The sequence below is a fragment of the Miscanthus floridulus genome, chromosome 2 (assembly GCF_019320115.1).
Source record: "Miscanthus floridulus cultivar M001 chromosome 2, ASM1932011v1, whole genome shotgun sequence".
Lineage (NCBI taxonomy): Eukaryota > Viridiplantae > Streptophyta > Magnoliopsida > Poales > Poaceae > Miscanthus > Miscanthus floridulus.
Window position 1 is genome coordinate 121,439,151 of NC_089581.1, and position 14,385 is coordinate 121,453,535.

A 14,385-nucleotide genomic window follows, 5' to 3' on the forward strand; every position below is an offset into this window, starting at 1 on the left:
AACAAGCTAGAGAGGTGCTACAACTCAAAAGTCACCTTTGAGCACATGTTGAAGACTCAAAGAAACTATGGTGACAAGTGTGGCCTTGGCTTCAAGAAGAAGATGACAAAGGGTGAAAGAAAGAGAGAAAGAAAGATGAAGAAGCTACAACAAAGAAAGCTCTCTCATACCATGTGCTTTTGGTGTTATGAAGCGAGACACCTTGCAAATGGTTGCCCTAACATTGGGAAGCTCAAGAAGATAAAAGAAGAAGAGAGGCTCAAGCATGTGAAGTGCTTCAAGTGCCGCACTTAGGGTTATCTTACCTCAATGTGCCCAACCAAGCAATTGGTGAAGCAACAAGTGAAGCCTCAACCAAAGCCACAAGTTGAGCAAGAGAAGACACCCAAGAGCAAATCAAGATCAACCATGAAGATGGTAGTGAATAGATGATAAAGAAGAAGAGAACTAGAAGGGGTGGAAAAGCAAAAGAAAGAGCAATGCGTCCAAGAATGAATCAAGATGCAAAGCAAATAAGCAAGAACAAAGAAGAGAAAATAGAGAAGATTGCTCACATGAGGTGCTATAGTTGTGACACATTGGGACACCTAGCTTCGGGTTGTCCAAACAAGCTTGAGAAGAATGCTCAAGCAAATAAGGAGAAGCAAGGCAATGAGAAGCACAACATGAGCAAGGAAGAGAAGGCTCAATCAAAGAGAAAGTGCTACTCATGCCGGGAAAGGGGACACATGGCACATTTATGTCCCCTAGGTAACAATTCTAAGCCTATTTCAATTGTTGATAATAATGTGCTTAGAAAGGATGGTAATGGTACCTCTATGGTTGCTATTGCAAAACATCCCGCTACTCATACTAAGGCGTTGCCTAAGTATGTTGCTCCTAACTTGAGAGAACCCAAACTTGTTTGGGTACCATCAAAAAGTGGATGATTGATTGTAGGTACCATCGACATTAGAGACTTGATTCAATTGATTTCATATTTATCATCATATGTTGAGTCAAGATATGAAGCCTAGTGCACATCCAAACCCAATGCCAAGTGAAAATTGAGTGAAGTCCAAGTGCTATCAACATACAAGTATCATATTCAAGTTGTTGGTGATTCATTGGATATATTTGATGACTTGCAAATAATTGAGTTGAAGCTTGCTAATTGGATGATCATGAGCTAGCCAAGGTATATCTCTTGTTGATCATTCCATTTGGGCGCATATGAGTTGATTGAATTGGATAAATATGCAATGTTGCTTGCTATAAGATGTTTGAATAGATAAATTGATTAGTAGTCAAGTTTAGATTGATTTGTTGGATAAATTCATGAGATGACTTTTAGTGAGTGATTGAATGAATATATGTCTTGTGAAAGTATTCAAACAAAGTTAGTTTCAAGTTTGATTCATATTTGATGAAGTATAGCTCAATTGTTGAAATCTGTCCTATATTGCAAAATCTGAGCTAGCTGTGATCTTAGCCATGTTTGAGTGATCAAAACTTATTGGATTGGCATAAAAATTGGTATACATGCCCTAGACTTATGGTATAAGTTTTTGTACAAATTTCATGAGAATTGGATAAGAGTTGCTTTAGTTTTGGAGTGAATCTTATCAGCTATGGTGCAACAGTTTTCAGCATGTAGCAGTGATGGAAGAGTTAAAATCTGGTAGAAATATAGAAGTCAAATGTAGCTCAAATTTTTACAGCTGCTAGATAACTTAGTCAAGCACATCTTCACCAATTTTTGTGATATTTGTATTTATACTTTGGGATATATATTTATTTCTTTGAAGGGTATAGAATTTACTAGAAAAGTGACAAATATTGGATTGATCTAGAGTCACTTTGATTGAAAGGTCCTCAAATTGGAAACATGTTTATAAGTAATTAAGACATCTAAGTTGGTTTTGAGAAGATCTAGAAGCATGACAAGCAAAGAGTACAAGGCCATTTGATTGTGGAGTGTACTTTGCATGCTTTTGGTACTCAAGATGAAGATGAAGATCAAACTCAAGTTGAAGATGAAATTTAAGTTCTAGATATGATAGGAGATCATTTGGTAGAAAGAAAAGGACTTAAAGAAGGAATCAAGGTTACTCATTAAGTTAAGTCCATCACTTGGATCAATTAATCACGTTATTTCAAGTGAGTGTCAAGGATGGTTCTTGGAGAAAGGTCACTTCTCCCTAGTGTAGAGGCTTGCCGCCTATGTGTAGGTGAACCAAGTGTGGTACTTGGAAGGCTAACATAGAAGTGGTGATCCGAGGAACATTTAAGATGCTTAGTTGAAGCAATCAAAAGGGTTGATCAAGAAAAGCAAGTAACACCCAAAAGAGAGCTAGTCATGATATTTCAAGTGGTATTCTCAAATCAATGCTTTCATGCAAGGAAAGATCATAAGTGGTATTCATTTCATATGGGTGAAGAATGGAATTCAAAATAGTATCTATTGGTCTTCACCAAGCTTATAATTGGACATCACATTGCTATTGGAGTAATGAATTAGAATCTATGTGACTATCCTCTACTCCAATATAGCAAAGATATCATTGTAATGTGGATGATCATTTCATACCTTACTAGTATGCGGTTAGTGCATATAGTACATGCTTCATAGGATCATGCATAACAAATGAAATGTTTACATTCATAGCCTACCACTATTGCTTGAATGATTACTTGATCTAGTGGTTAGTATATGAATTTATTCATGAGCTAGTAAACCCAAGTACTTAACTCAATTTGGATTGCTAACTAGTGACAAGTACAACATTGGCAAGATAACCCTTGCAAGAGGTGTGAAGAAGCTTGTCATTGGTTCAAACCGGACTTGAAAGCTTAGGCAAATCAATTTAGTTCAAGTCAACCATAGAAGCTCATGATAGTGATAAGAGTACAAGCATAAAACAACAATGCAAATGTATATCTAGTTTGTTTGTTTCAAGTGGTATCTAGACTCAAGTATTTCATCAAGAATCTACCAATGATGTCTAGATCAACTCACAAGTGATATCCTATAAGTGGTACTCATGAAGATAACAAAGGTTCAAGAAATGTTTTTTATTGATAAATCCAACAAGTGGTTCCATACTAGAAGATTCTTTCAAGTGATATCACATCTATACATGGTATCACTCATGCAAGACGATGGTTCCATAAGGGATCCTCAACTTTAAGTGATCATAAAATGAAGAATGCATCCCTCACCTACAAGAGCTCAAGTGTATCAAATGGATGACCCATGCTATCACATAGGGGGAGGTGTACCAAAAATTGATATCAAAATCAAAGATCCTATGTGTGGTATCTCAAGAAGCCCTACACAAGATACAGGAGGTACAAGTTACAAGTGGTGTCATTCCAACAATCAAGTGATGTCCATAAAAAATGCAAGATTCAAGCCTCAACCATCTACCCCAAAACGTATACCTTTGCATCAATAAGAAGCTCACCTTTTATGGAAATTGATGACAAAGGGGGAGAGATTGTACAAAGATATGAAAGCTTTGAGATTGAGATTGAGATAAGATATAAAAGCTCAAAGAAGTAGAGGTTGGACATGGACATGGACAAAGTGGGAGCAACATTGAAGAAAAGAGATGGATCAAAATTCTTGGACAAGAGAAGCACATAAGTAGGGGGAGCAAGCTCATAAACTTTGATTGATTGCATTTGATATGTGCATATTCATGTGCTTGCTTGCATTGCATAAGTTTTTAAATTCAATATGCATGCTTGTATGGTGAATGCTAGTTGTAGAATTTGTTTGATGAAATAAAAACTAGCATGCATAGGATGATAGCTAGACACTTGGTATGTTCTTCAAGTAATGCTAGTACCTTGCTTTTAATGTTGATCTCACGATGTATCTAGTGATTTTATTTCCAAGTGATATCTAGCTAACCATGGTGCTAAGGGTGAACTTAAAGGTGTAACTTCGATTGGTATCACACTTCAACGGTTTACTCTATACACTATAGCATCATTTAGTAGTAATTATTCTCCCACATTTCCAATCTATGTATATGTGCGAACTTGAAATCAAACACTCTAGCACAAATATAGGGGGAGCTAATACTACCGTCTTGGGTTTGTGGTACTTGTCCAAAATCATTTTCACATGGTAAAATTGCTTGGGCAAGCAACATGAATCCAAAAGAGCTTAATTTCCATATCTTTGTAGAGTTGTCATCAATTACCAATAAGGGGCAGATTGAAAGGTCCTTGTGTGGTTTTTGGTAATTGAGTGACAACCTAGGTGGACTAATTGTGTTTATATGAGATAAACATGTGATTAGTCCATAGGTACATGTATGTGAGCAACATATGCCATGAAGATGGGAATGGCTTGAAGATGTTGCAAAGCTCACACATGTGATGATGAAGGAGCTTATTGCACATGAGACATAACATTGAGTCATGTGATCAAGGTGGAGAAGATCAAGACAAGACTTGGCTTGATGGACCGGTTGCAAACATGAAGGGCAAGTCAGAGGCTTTGGAGCAATGGACAGCGTGGTGGTAAAGCTTGAGCAAGACTTGGCACCGATGGACGAAGGCAACGGTGAAAAGCAAGTGAAGTCAAGATCGATGAACCAATATGATCACATGATGATATGAAGTGGATCATATCATTGTTGATCGTGTTGGTGCATATGTTGCATCGACATTGGAGGAGATGGAATGGAATGTGCAAGGCAAAGGTATAACCTAGGGCATTTTATTTCACCAGTCATAGGTGTGTAGAGAAGTTTATGACCGGGTTTAGGATAGATGGCCGTACTATCAAGAGGGGCAAACTTGTTTACATATCGGTCATCTAAGTGCCACTCGAGTGATCTAACTTAGCATCATCGCTAGGATTGAGTGGCATGGAAAGTTGAGTGGCTAATCCTTTGGAAAATGATTGTGAAAATGCTAACACACATACACATGGTGGTGTACACTTGGTGGTGTTGGCACATTTACAAAGGAGAAGAAGTTGGAGTTGATGTGGCTCAACTCAGTGAAGGAATGGAGGCAAGGGTTCGAAACTCCACCAGTGGAGTGTTTGCCCGTAGGGTGCGGATAGTCCAATGATGCCACCGGCGCCCTATACAAAAAAGATAGGGTCTCACAGAGTGGACCAGATGCTGGTCATGTGGTGACCGGACACTGGGGTCGTGCGTCCGGTCAGTGGCGACCGAGAGTGTGCAGGCATCGGTCTTTGACCGGAAACTGTCGCTGGAAGTGACCATATGCTGGTAGGGTGCGTCCGGTCTGGCTAACGTACGGTGACGTAGGCGATGCAGAAAAGTTGGAGAAGGACCAAACACTAGTGCTGTGTCCGATCGTGACCGACCAAACGTGTCTGGCCGTGAAAAATAGTTTCTGGATGCTTACTGGAAACGACCGAACGCTGAGGTCCAGTGTCTAGTCACTTTTTGCAGCTGCATCCGATCATCACTTGACCATTGAGATCAAGTGACCGAGGTTGAATGGAGGCGACACATGGTGAGCATCCATTGACCGGACGCTGAGGTCCTGCATCTAGTCGATATGACCGAAGCGTCCAGTCGTCCCGAGTTTTGCCCAGTGAAGGGGTAACGGCTAGTTTTGCCCGTGGTGCTATAAATAGCAGGTGGCCTCAGCCATGGCTAGTGCTGAGCACCTCAGGGGACTTTGTGTCCATGCTTGTGAGTGCTTAGGAGCCCTCCATCTCACATATGCTTGATAGTGATCATCCGATTATGTGAGTGAGCGATTCTAGTGCGATTGCATCGTGAGGTTGCATCGAGTGGCACTAGGTGATCGAGTTGCAAGCCAGTGGTGCTTGTTACTCTTGGAGGTTGCCACCTCCTAGATGGCTTGGTGGTGGTCTCCATCAAAGCCCGCAAGAAGCTTGTGCGGTGCTCCGGAGAAGAGCTTTGTGAGGGGCATTGTGCTCGCCCCACGGGAGCTGCGAAGAGCAACTCTAGTTGAGCGTGTCATTGAGCTACCCTCACTTTTAGGGTAGGTTCTTGTGGTGTCCGACATGCGGGCTTGGCGGGTGATGCCAATTAGCCACCAAACCACCAAGTGAGCGGTCGACACAACGGGGATGTAGCGTGTTGGCAAGCACGTGAACCTCGGGAGAAAATTACCGTGTCAACCTTGTTCTTCCTGTTGGTTTGTAATCCCTTTACACAAGATTGTGATTACTTTTATATACATTGTGCTTGTGTAGTTGCTCTTGTAATTAGTTAGCTTGTGTAGCTCACTAGTTACCTTCTTGCTTGTGTAGCATAGAAGTAGCTCCCTTGCGTGACTAATTTGGTTTGTGTAACCTTGTTAGTCACATTGCTTAGTTTGTATAGCTAAGTATTTGCGCTCTCTAATTTGGCATTGGTTGCCTTGTTATTGAGCATTGCTAGTGAGCTTAGTTGGCTTTGTGCTTTTGCTTACTAGCATGTGTAGGAGCTCCCTCATTACTTGAAGTACTAGTGGCATAGGTTTGTGTGACCTTGCTCGTAGAATTGGTTAGGTGAGCTCTAGCTAGCCCGACACTTTTGTTGCTTAATTAGGATCTTAGCGAGGTGTTAGAGAACAAAGATAGAGGGGTGTAGTCTTGGATAGACCGATAGTATTAATTCCGCACTTGTTTTGGTTAGCCGACGTGATTAAGTTTTAGAAAGGACTATTCACCCCCCTCTAGTCTGCCATCTCGACCCTACACCTACGCATTGCCATCGAGTTGGACATCCAATGCCTCAATGTCTAGGGTGACTCCTAGCTGGTCGTTGACCAAGTTATAAAGGAGTCAAGCTGTCACGATGCCAAAATGGTGGCATACTACCAAGAAGTCCGACGGCTGGAGGACAAATTCGACAGCCTCAAACTCAATCACATCCTAAGGCGCCTCAATGAGGTGGGCGACACGCTTGCGAAGGCAGCATCTAGCCAAGAGCCGGTGCCAATAGGTGTCTTTGTCAGTGACCAACACAAGCCCTCGGTGCACTACGAAGGGTCAGAGAAAGCCCACGACGGTCTGCCCAATCCAGCCTTGGGGGCTAACCAACCAATGGCTCCATTCGGGCCTGAGGTCATGGAGATTGAACATGATGCAGTAACAAAGCCAGACCCTCTGATCGACTAGAGAATTCTCTACCTTGACTTCCTCCTCCATGACATGCTGCCAATGGACAAGATGGAAGCTCAACGGCTTGCACGTTGCGCCAAGTCCTTTGTTCTTATGGTGGGTGAACTCTACAAGCGAAGCCACACTAGGATCCTGCAGTGCTGCATCCCCATCGAACCGGGGAAGCATTTGCTAAGTGATATCCACGGTGGGGTCTATGGTCACTATGCCATGCCTAGAACCTTGGTTGGAAACGCATTCTGATAGGGCTTCTACTGGCCCACTGCAGTAGCTGACGCCGAGCAGATCGTACGCACCTACGAAGGGTGTCAGTACGACGCTCGGCAGACGCACCTCTCAGGCCAGGCACTCTAAATGATCCCCATCATGTGGCCCTTTGCGGTCTAGGGGCTCCATCTGGTTGGACCTCTCAAGAAGGCACCTGGAGGCTACACCCACTTGCTTGTCACCATAGACAAGTTCACAAAATGGATAGAAGCTCGGCCAATCTCCATGATTAAGTCCAAGCAAGCCGTACTGTTCTTCCTCAACATCGTCCATCGCTTTGGAGTCCTGAACAACATCATCACGGACAATGGTATGTAGTTCACTAGAAGAAAATTCCTTCGATTCTATGATGAATACCACATTCGGGTCGATTAGGCCACTGTCACGCACCCCCGAACAAACGGGTAGGTCGAGCGCGCAAATGGCATGGTTCTACAGGGCCTCAAGCCTAGGATCTTCAACCGATTGAACAAGTTCGATGCACGGTGGGTCACTGAGCTCCCCACGATGCTCTAAAGCCTAAGTACAACCCCTAGTCAGGCCACCGGCTACATGCCTTTCTTCATGGTCTACGGTTCCAAGGCCGTCCTCCCAACCGACCTCGACTATGGAGCGCCAAGGATCAGAGCATACGACGAATAGAGAGCTGAGGCATCCCACAAAGACACCATGGACTAGCTGGACAAAGCTCGTGACATCGCCCTCCACCACTCGGTCAAGTACCAGCAGGCGTTGTGATGGTACCACATCTGATAGGTGTGGGACCGAGCCTTCAACATTGGGGACTTGGTTCTCTGCCTTGTGCAGAGCAACAAGGACCACCATAAGATCTCCCCACCTTGGGAGGGGCCATACGTCATCGTGAAAGTACTCCAGCCAGGCGCCTACAAGCTTAAAACTATCGACGGCTAGGTCTTCACCAATGCCTAGAACATTGAGCAGCTACGTCATTTTTACCCCTAAATAAACACATACTTTCTCTTATCAGTTTTGTTAGTGAAATCCCTGATCTATCGTGACATCCGACCCCTGCAAACGGCAAAGGGTCAGACCTCACTCTAGGGCTGATGTGAGCTCATTTATCTGACAAACATTGATTGCACATGCCCTCCCTTTTTTATGTTAATTCTTAAGAGTTTAATTTACGGGAACAATTCCTGAGTATAACTGGTAGGACTGCGGGAAAATCATGCCCTGATGACTACGGTCTCTTTGCTCACCAGCGTGATCAGAATTGGCTTGCTCGCACTCTGAGCTTTTGTGACCTTAACCATGGGAAGGGTTGGGATGTCCTAAACCTTTTTTACACAAAAAGAGGAGAACAAATAAAAAGCTGTTTACTGCAACAAAATTTGAAAGCTTGTCCATTTGTTACAAGTTTCACCGCCTGGCTTCCCTGCTTAACTAAATTCCTGCATGGGATGTCCACATCCTTTATATCCATAGGGAATTTTTGTTTCAGCAGGTAGCCCAAATTGACCAAACGACACAACGATTGCTAGAAAACAGATGGGACAAGCTTCCCTTACAAAGTGATTTAATGACGAAAAGGGACTGATGTATTCATGAATACAAAAAGCTATTCACACGGGGGCTCCCACACAACTTAAATGGTTATATTTGCTGACCACTTCTACTCTAAATACTACTGCGGTCGCCGCGCCATGTGCTCCATTGGCAACATCCAACCGCTTCATGGGATCCCTGAAGGTGCCGTCGTCTGCAACATCGAGCACCACATTGGTGACTGTGGTGTCTTCGCCGGGGCATCCATGGACTACACCATCGGGATCAGCCACAACCCTAACAATGGCATCTCGAGGCGAGCCAGATCCTAGATGGGGACGTTGTTTGCCAAAGTATGGCCGCCATGGCTAGTGGATGTCTTTGACATCTCATCAAACTTTATGAACTGGCTGACCTGAGCGGCTACAAGGGTGAACCCCCCAATGGCACAGTCCTAGGTGGCTTCCCCAACGACAAGGCTCGCTCAGAGAAGCTTCTCCAGAAGGAGTCCACGTATGGCTCCATCCCGATGAAGGCCTCACAGACGGTGATAGAGCCAGCAACGCGCAACACCCTCCCGTGCGTCTCCTTAAGCGGAAGTGTCGACAGAATATGCTCGGTAGTCCACCGAGGGGTATCCCGCGATGGTAGATTTATCGGTGGGGATGCGCGTAATTAGGAACCAGATGGTGACATCCTTCACCGACGTCTCTTGCCGTCGACTCGTCGTCACCGCTCGACGGCCTTCGCTGACATCCTTCGCCTTGTGTCACCATCTGGTTCCTGATTACGCGCATCCCCACCGATAAATCTACCATCGCAGGATACCCCTCGGTGGACTACCGAACATATTCTGTCGACAGTTGGCGCGCCAGGTAGGGGTGTGCACTTGATCCATGGTGAGCCAGATGGACCTCAAATCAACAACGCATTCTCATCGTCAATCTCGTGGAGATCCATGTCGGTCCACGACGACAATTCATCACTACTACACCAGCCCCTACGACAGCAGATCTGATCTCGGAACCACCTCCGAGGTCGTCTTCACCAACAACTCGCCACTGCTGCTCTCGCCGGCCCTCGTCGACGACTAGCCACTGCTACTCTGGTTGGCCATCATCGATGACTCGCTGCCGATGCTCTCGTCAGCCCTCATCGATGACTAGCCGCCGCTGCTCTGGTTGGCCCTCGTCGATGACTCGCCGCTGATGCTCTCATCGGCCCTCGTCGATGACTAGCCACTGCTGCTCTGGTTGGCCCTCGTCGACCACTCGCCGCCGATGCTCTCGCCGACCCTCATTGATGACTAGCCACCGCTGCTCTGGTTGGCCCTCGTCGATGACTCGCCGCCGATGCTCTCGTCAGCCCTCGTCGACCACTCGCCGCCACTGCCCTCATCAGCCCTCATCGACGACTCGCCACCGCCGCCCTCGATGGCCTTCGCCGACATCTTTCGCCGACGTCCCTCGCCGTCGACTCATTGTCACCGCTCGGCGGCTTTCGCCGACATCTTTCGCCGACGTCCCTCGTCGATGACTCACCGCCGCTGTCCTCGGTGGCCTTTGTCGACATCTTTCGCCGACGTCCCTCGCCGTTGACTCGTCGTCACCGCTCGACAGCCTTCGCTGACATCCTTCGCCGACGTCCCTCGCCGTCGACTCGTCCTCACCGCTCGGTGTCCTTTGCCAACGGCCCTCGCCGACATCCTTCACCGACGGCCCTCGTCGTTGTCTCGTCGTCATTACTCGGCGGCCCTCATCGACATCCCACGTCACCGTCGAGCTGCAAGCGAGCTACCCGCATCGCTGACCAGATAACGCCATACGCCACTGACCAGACATTCTGTCTAAAGCTAAGTCACGTTTTAATATTCTTCTAAATATTCTTCAATCTCCGTATATCGTCATAATATTTCTTCGAACTGTTTTCTCCATGTTTGCTCTCCAAACGATTTTTCGAACCCCCGAACAGTCGCGTTGATGCTCGGACGCCTCCAGAGACGGCCCTATCTTCGGCTCCTCCCTACACGTGCTACGGGCTCCACGCTCTGCATTATGGGTGGTCGACAGCGGCTCCTTGGTCACGCCTGTTCCTCCTACACGTGCACGGGCTCCACGCTCGACATTATGGACTATGGGCTAGCTAGGGCTGGAGACTCAGCTACACACTAACTGTTTGGACGGTTTATATTAAACATAAATATATTTTCATGCCAACTGATCACCGAACTGCATACGTCGTTTCATCACCATTGCTGATTTTTCTCTGAAGTATATTTATTTGTGCATCATGTACTACCCGTTCTACATGTTTGTATTGCAGGATCATCATCCAGGCGATCGGACCACCTGGTACTCGGACTTCTCCACCGATCAACTGGTCGGACTACTTGGTCCATGGACTCCGTCGCCGACCAGTTGATTGGACTGTTCGCCGATCATTTCTACTCAATGTTCACTTCGCCGCCGACCAGTTGACCAGACTGTTCGCCGCTCGTGCTTCATCGCCAGCTACGCCGGTTACTCCTCAGCGCTCGGATTCTTCGTGCTCGAGGACTAAGTGGGCACACTTCACTGCATGGACGTCGTTAGCTACGTCGGTGCTCGGACCTCGCCGCCTACGTCGGGGACTCCTCAGTGCTCGATCATCGCCAACAACGCCGGAGACTCCTCGCTCCTCAGTGCTTGGTCATCGCCAGCGACGCCGGGGAATCCTCGCTCCTCGGCGCTCGGTCATCGCCGCCTACGCCGAGGACTCCTCGGTGCTCGGTCATCGCTAGCGACGTCGGGGACTCCTTGCTCCTCGGTGCTCGGTCATCGCCGCCTATGCCGAGAACTCCTCGCTCCTCGCTCCTCGGCGCTCGGTCATCGCCGCCTACATCGGGGACTCCTCGCTTCTTGCTCCTCGGTGCTCGGTCATCACCGTCTACGCTGGGGACTCCTCGGTGCTCGGTCATCGCCGTCTACGTCGGGGACTCCTCGCTCCTCGCTCCTCGGTGCTCGGACATCGCCAGCAACGCCGAGGACTCCTCGCTCCTCGGTGCTTAGTCATCGCCAGTGACGCTGAGGACTCCTCGCTCCTCGGTACTCGGTCATCGCTAGCAACGCTGGGAACTCCTCACTCCTCGGTGCTCGGACATCGCCAGCGACGCCGAGAACTCCTCGCTCCTCGGTGCTCGGTCATCGCCAGCGACGCCGAGGACTCCTCGCTCCTCGGTGCTCGGACATCGCTAGCGACGCCGGAGACTCCTCGCTCCTCGGTACTCGGTCATCGCCAGCGACGCTGGGAACTCCTCGCTCCTCGGTGCTCGAACATCGCCAGCGATGCCAGGAACTCCTCGCTCCTTAGTGCTCAGTCATCGCCAGCGACGCCGGGGACTCCTCGCTCCTCGGTGCTCGGACATCGCCAGCGACGCTGGGAACTCCTCGCTCCTCGGTGCTTGGTCATCGCCAGCGACGCCGGGGACTCCTCGCTCCTCGGTGCTCGGACATCGCCAGCGACGCCGGGGACTCCTTGCTCCTCGGTGCTCGGTCATCGCCAGCGACGCCAGGGACTCCTCGCTCCTCGGTGCTCGGACATCGCTAGCGACGCCGGAGACTCCTCGCTCCTCGGTGCTCGGACATCGCCAGCAACGCCGGGGACTCCCTTGCTGCTTGGATCTTGCTATGTCTCGTCAGTGTGCTATCAAGCTGCTCCATGCTATTCGGATCAGGGTGCTGATCTTGGGCAGCACGTCTGGGGTCTTGATACGCGCATGTCAGACGATGTCAGCAAGCTTTCAGACTTCTTTGACCCTGCTACAAGATTCATTCTTCATCTTCCAGCAGGCTCGGGGACTAAGTGGGCACACTTCACCTTGCGGTGAATGTGCTTGTTCTCATCTCGAGGCTACACCCGAGGACTAGCTGCCTGCTCGGCTGGTCTTCTACTTTATGACCCTGGCACCACGTGATTGCGTCACCTACTGTCAGGCTCGGGGACTAACTGTGGGGGTATGGCCCCCAAGACATGGGCCGCACCATCGGAGGTGGCTCGGCCCACAAGATCAAGGCATGCACGGCGCTGCTCGGTGTGCACCGCAAGACATTGTATAGTACCAAATAGGATACTTTACTTGTAACCCTACTCATCCAAAGTATATAAGGAGAGGCAGGGGTCCTCTACTCGACATCATGTATTCAATACAATACACCAAAGACACAGGACGTAGGGTATTATGTCGATCAAACAGCCCAAACCTGTCTAAATCGCTGTCTCTGCACCTTGTGTCACCATCTGGTTCCTGATTACGTGCATCCCCACCGATAAATCTACCATCGTGGGATACCCCTCGATGGACTACCGAGCATATTCTATCTACAGGAAGTGGCCCCTTCTTGGTGAAGGCGGCTAGCACCATCTCATCTATGTTGGATGACCTCTAGCTCGACATCGTGCTCTGGATTCATGAACGGATCTATGAGTTCTCTTCTCCCTTGCATCACCCTCTCTCACTTAGGAACTGCCGTGACACACGAACGTACTCGGTGAGAAGCAAGAAGGAGGAGAGGCAGTAGCTTAAGAATAGGTGGAGGATTGGGACAAGAACCCTCTCTATTTAAAGGAGATGCAGTTGTTGGAGAAAGGTGAAGGGTTGGGGCAAAAAATCCCTCTCCCTTCCCCTATTCAATGCGGATGGGAATTCGAGGCGATGTGTCTTGACCGATGGGACACGCCCTACTCGACGACACAGCGCCTAGTCAAACAGGATGTGGCATGGCATGGCCCACCACTACCGCATGCCAGGCACAAGAAACAAGGCGTAGCCACATGCAGGTGGCTCTCCATCTTCCCAGGCAAGCCCAGGAAGGGCACCAACGATGGAACCTCCATCAAGGGGAGACCAACAGGCCTCCTGAAGTTAATTAGACAGCCTAGTCAAACGCCGAGCAATGGGGTTGAGGAACAAAATGGCCGCCAAAAGATAAGCACCCTTATTTACTTACTTTATGTATCAATTTCACTACCGAGCCTTCAACCCCAGCAATGGCAGGGGCACAGACATCGCTCAGGGGCTGCCGAGAGTGTCTACTCATTTAGACATTCTCTTTGCCCAACCCCTCCATACATTTAAAAACCAGAGGCATGGTGTGTGGGTGTAAACTTTGAGTAAAACTGGTCGAACCGCTAGACCCTACGCCCCAGCAGCTACATCATTTTATTCACCAGCGTGATCGAATTCTTTGTCCCTGCACCCCAAGCTTTAGCATCCACCTTCTCAAGAAGGGTTTGGAGGGGTTTGCCTATAGAATCTCCTTCAAGAGGAAGCTGCCAGGTCACCCAAGTCAATCGAACGGCTTGGATCGCTGTCATGACACATAAACAAAAAATTGCGATGCTCATGTAGGTTATGCCAGCCCCGTCACAAACGTTAGACCCAAACCCTGCATGGAAATGTCTGCTAAGATCTCCCCATCACTCATGCCACCAAGGTAACATCACTGACCCCCGCTTTCGTTTCC